Source organism: Nelumbo lutea, chromosome 1 (assembly GCF_056320005.1).
Source record: "Nelumbo lutea isolate HS-2025 chromosome 1, American lotus-T2T, whole genome shotgun sequence".
In the NCBI taxonomy this organism is placed as follows: Eukaryota; Viridiplantae; Streptophyta; class Magnoliopsida; order Proteales; family Nelumbonaceae; genus Nelumbo; species Nelumbo lutea.
In genome coordinates, this window is record NC_142684.1 from 191,376,892 (window position 1) to 191,384,275 (window position 7,384).

A 7,384-nucleotide genomic window follows, 5' to 3' on the forward strand; every position below is an offset into this window, starting at 1 on the left:
TTAACATCATCTTTCATGAATAATTTTTTATACTAAAAATTTTATTTTTGTTTTAAAAACCAATATTTTGTTGATTCCAGAAAAAATTATCGTTTTTTGAACCAACTCATTTTCACTTTGAAAACAAAAATAAAGTTCAAGAACATGTTTTTGATATTTTAGGGTGATTGGCATTTGACAAGACGAATATATTTTTGCGGGTGGCTGGTGAATGTTGCATTATCATAGTTTTGGAAAGTAGATGGCGTAAGGAGAGAGAAAACAAATGATCATCGCCCTCTTCCAAACAATCTCAAATAGAAAATTGGAAGACATTTCAAATAAAACTTTATTCTCTTCCAAACAATCTCAAATAGAAAATAGGAAAACATTTCAAATAAAACTTTATTCAAAAACATGAATTCTAGCTTGTACACTAGTCCATTTATAGGTATAGTCCCAACCTTTTGAATCCATCCATTTATTAATGGGTTAGGTTATGCCTGTTTACTACTAACTAGGTCAATAGTTGGTCGGTTAACCAAGTATCAATTAATGGGTTGGGTGGGTTGGGTCATGGTTACCTAGTGGATGCCCATTAATGAATTAGGGCTTTTATATTTCAATTTTAATTCTCTAAGTCTTCCATTCCTGCTCTGATAAGTTCCAGTAGAATATTCGATCATATCTCTCTCTCTGGCCTAATCCAAGGTTAAAGAGATGGTGGCAAAAACCCTTAGCAAATTCATACTTCTCTCTATCTTCCTCCTCCCTCTTGTTAATTAATAACCCTGATCCGAACCCTAACCATCACAAATTCAGCAGTGGCAGAATTTCTCACCAAGCATCTCATACTGAGAGATCTCTGAATTGAAGTTGACGCTTTACATTAAAGGTTATTTATACTTTTGGTTTTGTAAGTTGGAACTATGAGAGAGAGAGAGTCATAGTTGTTTAATTGTTATTTATGATTTAGTGGAATTTATCAATTGGGTCTTTCTATTACGATCCATTTGTCCCACATTGATAGTATGAGATGTTAATGTGAGGTATTCTACATCCGTAATATGGGATGCTGTTGTGGGGTAAATATGTACTTGGATTCCCTCCTAACAGCTAGGTGAATTCTCCTAAGGCATATAACAAATGGTATCAGAGTAGACGATTACTCGGGATACTCAAATGGCCGAACTGGAGGAACGTATGGGAAACATGGAGCGTATGCACAAAGCAATGTAACAAACTCAGGAGGCCCTCTTGAAGCAGCTGGCAGAGCTCACGATCGTTGGAATAGACAAGGGGGACATGTAGAAGGTCCGGAAGAATCCAAGGCTTGGATATCGCACGGGAGCTCTGGTAGGAACGGTGAAGACTCTACGCAGTCTGGGAGTGGTTCGGGTGCACCACCCAAGTTCTGGAAGGTAGATCTACCCAAGTTCAACGGTATCGGCTTGGAGGGGTGGTTAGTGTTGGTAGGGCAATATCTGAAGATACAAGAGATACCTGAGGAGCACGCACCGGGTGATAGTAGCCAGTCTGGGGTTCGAAGGTAAAGTGGTGGAGTGGTACAGTTGCTTTAAGGAGTACCAACCCAATCCCACCTAGTCACAGCTCGTCACGGTGATAGAAACAAGGTTTGTGGGGCCCCGAGGGAGGCAACCACGCCGAGCAACTGTCCAAACTAAACCAGGGGACAACGGTGTAGGATTACATGGAAGAGTTCCAACGGCTGTCAAGTCGGGTTAAGAGGCTTCCCGAGGATTATTTAGTTGGATGTTTTGTTTCTAGCCTGAAGACGGAGATCAGGGCAGGCGTAGAGAAGTTGGAGCCACAGACCCTCACACAAGGCTTCTGGTTGGCCCTCCTGGAGGGAGAAGAATGGAATGTGCGTCAACGAGTAGTTAGGGCTAACATCCCTTGTGGTAAGACACCTATAGTTACAGGTAGACCTGTTCATGGGCCGGGCTGGGTTTTCATTCTGTATTAACAGATTTTTCTAAGGCCCGAGTCCGAGTCCGAGCCCGAGTCCGACCCGATCATTGGGTTTACAATTTGGGTCCCAACCCGACCCTCATAAAAATCCCGAAGCCGGGGCTTGGGCCCAAGCCTGAAATTTAGCCCATACTGTTACTATTACTGAAGCAGCTGAATAGAGAGAGAAAAAAAGAAAGAAAAATTATAAAAAAAAGAATAAAAAATATATATATTAAATTATAAATATATATTTTAATAAATATTGACAGTGGGTATTGGTTTCACAGTGACAGTAGCCAGTGGAGAGAAAGTGAGAGGGTCAAGGAGGTGCGACCATGTGAAGATCCGCACCTAAGGAATATCACTGATGGCAGATTTTTACTTGTTGACTTTGTCGGGTTTTGATATGGTACTAGGGGCTCAATGGTTGCAGACATTAGGGGATGTCACTTAGATTTTTCAACCCTCAAGTTGAGTTACAAAGACGGCTAGGAGGTGAGACTTCTGCAAGGTCTGAGACAAGCTGAGCTAGAAGTAGTTGAAGGTAAGAAGGCACAGAAAGATTTGGCAAATGTCGGGTACGTCTACTGGCTCCAGGTGGCTACAAGGGAACCTCAACAGGAGCAGTCAACGCCAGATGGACTGATACAACAAGTGTAGGTAGAATATTTGGATGTGTTTGACGATCCAGTAGGCCTGCCCCCATTAAGACAGAATGACCCATGCTATACCCCTACTAGTTGGAGTTGAACCGGTGTGCCAACGGCCCTATCGATACCCGCATCATCAAAAAGGAGAGATCAAAAGGGTGGTCAATGAAATGTTGGTGTAAGGGGTTATACAACCAAGCAACAACCCCTACAGTTCTCCAGTTCTACTAGTAAAGAGGAAAGACAGAGAGTGGAGGCTCTGTATAGATTTCCGGTAGTTGAACAAGGTGAAAGTGAAAGATAAATATCCCATGCCGATTATTGATGATCTATTAGATGAGTTATACGGATCAATGATTTTTTTTCTAAATTAGATCTTCGATCGGGCTATCACCAAATTCGAATGAAGGAGGACATCCCCAAGATGGCTTTCCGAATGCACGAGGGGCATTACGAGTTTTTGGTAATGTCGTTGTATTCTGGGACCTTCTTCGGTGGACAGTGTTGGTCTTCTTAGATGACATATTGATTTATAGTAAGACTAAGGAGGAACATCTAAACCATCTGCGGGAGGTGCTCAACCGCCTCAGGGGACACCAGCTCAATGCAAAAGGGAGCAAATTCCTCTTCGGGGTGGATAGAGTGAATTATCTGGGGTCGGAAGTTTGTCAAGGACTATGGAAAGATAGCCAAACCCTTGGCCAATTTAGTCAAGAAGGGAAGCTGGACATGGAACCTAGACGTGGAGGAAGCATTCCAAATTCTCCAGAAGGCAGTAACCACCACGCCTGTCTTAGCCTAATCTGATTTCTTCCAATCCTTTTCCCTCAATTGTGATGCCAGTGGATGGGGGATCAGGGCAATACTTTCATAGGGAGGCTGACCAATTGCCTACTATAGTAAAGCCCTTAGTCCTAAGAACCTAGCCTTATTCACTTATGATAAGGAGCTTTTAGTTGTAGTTGCAACCATCCAGAAATGGCGACATTATCTGCTGGGACACAAATTTGTGGTGCGGACAGATAACTAAAGCCTGCGGCAACTCTTAATTCAAAAAGCCAATACTCCTTATCAGTAGAAACTACTCAGTAAGATATTGAGATTCAATATAAGAAAGGGAGAGACAACGTGGCTGCAGATGCCTTGTCTCAGGTGACTGAAGGGGAGCTGGCAGCTATCTCCAACCCAATACCGGAATGGCTGAAGAAATGGCGGGAGGAAATGGCCACACACTCTACACTGATTACCTGGGTGGAGGAGCTACAGAAAAAGAGTGGTAGAGATGGAAAATACCAAGTGAGAGAGAGTTTACTTTGGTACAAAGGTCGGGTAATCTTGGGGGAGAATTCACCCTTGCATCAAAAACTATTTGACGAACTTCACTCCTCCCCTCTTGGGGGTAATGAAGGCTTCTATAAGACCATGCATCGACTCAAGCAAGTCTGCTTTTGGAAGGGATACAAGAAACAAGTAAAAGAGTGGATTTGGCAATGCGGTGTGTGTCAAAGGTACAAAGGGGAAATTCTGCCTGTGCCGAGCCTCTTGCAGCCACTACCTATTCACGATAAGAACTGAACAGAGATCTCCATCGACTTTATCGAGGGACTACCTCCCTTAAATAAGAAGACAGTGATCTTTGTGGTTGTAGATCGGTTATTAAAATACAACCATTTAATCGCCCTAGAGCATCCATTTACAACTCAAGAGGTAGCCCGGGTCTTCTTTGCAGAGATTCTCAAACTAAACGGAATGCCGACCATCATAGTCAGCGATCGTGATTCGGTATTCACAAGGCTCTTCTAGTAGGAACTCTTCCGTTTACAGGGCACTCAGCTCAATCTCAGCTCCTCCTACCATACCCAGTCAGACGAATAGACTGAGATAATAAACAAGATGCTAGAGACATATTTGCAGTGTTACATCGGTACCCAACCCAACATTGGACTCACTGGCTGCCCCTGGAAGAATGATGTTACAACACTTCAGTCCACACCTCCACCAAATTGACACCCTTCGAAGCAGTATACGATTATGCACTACCCACTTTGCTATCATTTGTCCGATGGAGGGTGAGATGGAGAAGGACAAGACTCTATAGTTATGAAAAGAGAACCTGGTCCCGACCAACGAGAGAATGAAGAAGTTTGCAGACCGCAAATGTATAGAGAGAGAATTTTAGTTTGGAGACTTTGTCTTTCTCTGATTGCAACCTTACTGACAAACCATCGTAGTTGTCCGTCGGTCCCAGAAGTTAGCGGCACGATATTGCAAACCATTCAAGATTTTGGCTTAAGTCAGAACAATAGCATACAGATTGGAACTCCTAGAAGGCTGTAATATTCACCTGGTCATCAATGTTTCGTTGTTAAAGAAGGCGGTCAGGAACCAGACCCGGATTCACAACACGTTGCCCCCCATGGCACCCAACGGGTCTTTTCTTCTTTACCGGAAGGCTGTCCTAGATTGGTACTGATGGAAGGGTTAGGATCTATCATATGGATCACTAAACTATGTTAGATGTTTGGGAAACTTTTCAAAAATTTCCTAATCCTTCTGGGAATCAATCTTCCTATGTTTTGAAAAACTGTATTTTTTCAAGGTCGGTCTTGCACTGAACCGGACCAGATTTGAAACCAATCAAAGAGGGAGATATATACCTGATACAGATACAACAAACATGGATTCCAATGTGGAAGTTCATGCCCAAATCAGTTCTAAAACCAGCCTCCATTGAACATAGCACAGTGTATTCCTGAAGCCGGTTCAACAACACAATTTTCAACAAAATTGCAATCCAATTGCTTGGATTGAACTAGGGAAGGTGAGCACAAAATTCCTCTAGGTTTTTCTTGCAAAATCAAAAGAAAATTGATCTCTATCAGTTCCAAAATAGCTATGGTCGAACTAGGGTTTCTTGAGAGACAAAAAGAAGAAGAGAGAACAAAAATAGAGAGGTGTTATAGTCTAGTTCACCCTCTTCTTTTATCTCTTTATGGATCACTTCTCCTAAATCTAATTTGGATCTGAGCTCTATTAAGAGATAAGCCTTATCCTCTTAAGATGATGGGTGCTCCATACCCATTTTCAAACCCATATTCGCCCCATGTTACATGACAACTTAAGTTGTCATGTGATAACTTAATTAATCATATTAATTATGAGCTTTAGGCCCATCAGCTATAAGGCTCACGACTCAAGGGTGTTGCATGGCCAACTTAGGCCTGATTTGTATGGCGTGGGACCCCACAATGACTTCACATAAATCCAAATGGGTTCGGCCCAGCCTTTGTGAAAAGGCCCCTGAGCACATCACTATGGGCTCAAAATGGGCCCAACATTTACAATTAATTGATCATTGAATTTAGTCATCCTATGAAGACCCAAAGATAATGGACTTAAATAAGATAAAACCCATAATACACTCAGCCTTATAATGATCTCTTACACTTAACCTCTCAGCCCATAATGATCAAACACTACCCGACAAGGAAAGACATCTCCCCTGGCTACAATGTATAATGTCACTCTCTGCTCAGATGGATCTTGAGAATTAAAACCTTTTGCAAACATTTTTCGTAAAACATATATATATATATATATATATATATATATATATATATATATATATATATATATGTTTTACAAAACCAAATCTCAAACATAATTGAAATCCACTACCGATAGTTTAGGTTTCCATCAGAGAGAGTGTAAATCCTATTATTCACTTTGTTTGGCAAAGGAGCCGATCCTATCACTATGATACCCACTCAAGTGAATTCTCAAACTGCTCCCCCCCAACATACCCAAGTTTTGACCCTCAATGGATTTCACTGATTGGTATATCAAAGATAGCCCAATCCACACCTAGTGCAGTACCATAATCAAGTATAGGGGCTATGTATAACTTTTCAGTTTTGCCCATCAATCTCCAAGGTCTAGGGCATAACTGGAAAATGGTTCGGATTCAGTGTTTCAACCAAATACACATTACATGTGGTTTGGGTCTAACACTAGCAACTGAGACAAGCTGCCCCAACTTCTTTGGCAACACATCAGTGTCAGCCTTTTTAGGATAAACTCCTTAAGTCTATCCAACGGCTGAGAGCATTCTAAACTAACACAAATCTCATAAATGTCTAGTTTAAGGGATAATTTCACAGAAATGTACCAATATCAATATGAAACAATAATGTATTTTTATTCATTTACAATAAATATATCTGTACATCAATCTAATTGGAGTTAAGGGGGAGGAAATGTCACAACCCCATAACCTAGCCTCAAGGAATATTCCTTAAATTGCTCTGAGCACTAACGACTCTAAAAAGGCTAATGATTAGGCAGTTAGGGTCCTTATCATGTCGGTTATGATTGGGTGACATGGCGGACCTTTGTAACCAATTTTTCATATAATTTGGGATGAAAATAAAGAAGAGTGTCTTTTGAATCCAAATACCTTTTTATTTTCTTTCTTGGTTCTTTTGGTGTCTTCCGCTTTCCATGGAGCCGCCACCATAGCTAGGGGAAAGCCCAGCATCTCTTCTTGGAAGCGGGAAGAGGTTCATGACATTGGTTTCCCCAACCTCTCTTTTTGGTAGTGAGAAGAGGTTCATGACATTGTGGTATCAGAGCCTACACTATGTTTCCCAGTTGCAATCATGCATCGTAGGTGGTGACGTCAGCATTGCACTGTTCGACCAAGACTAGGTGGACTAGTGCAAAAACAACTTACGTGGACATCGGGATTGTAAAATGTGATGGAATGTTACGATCCATTTGTC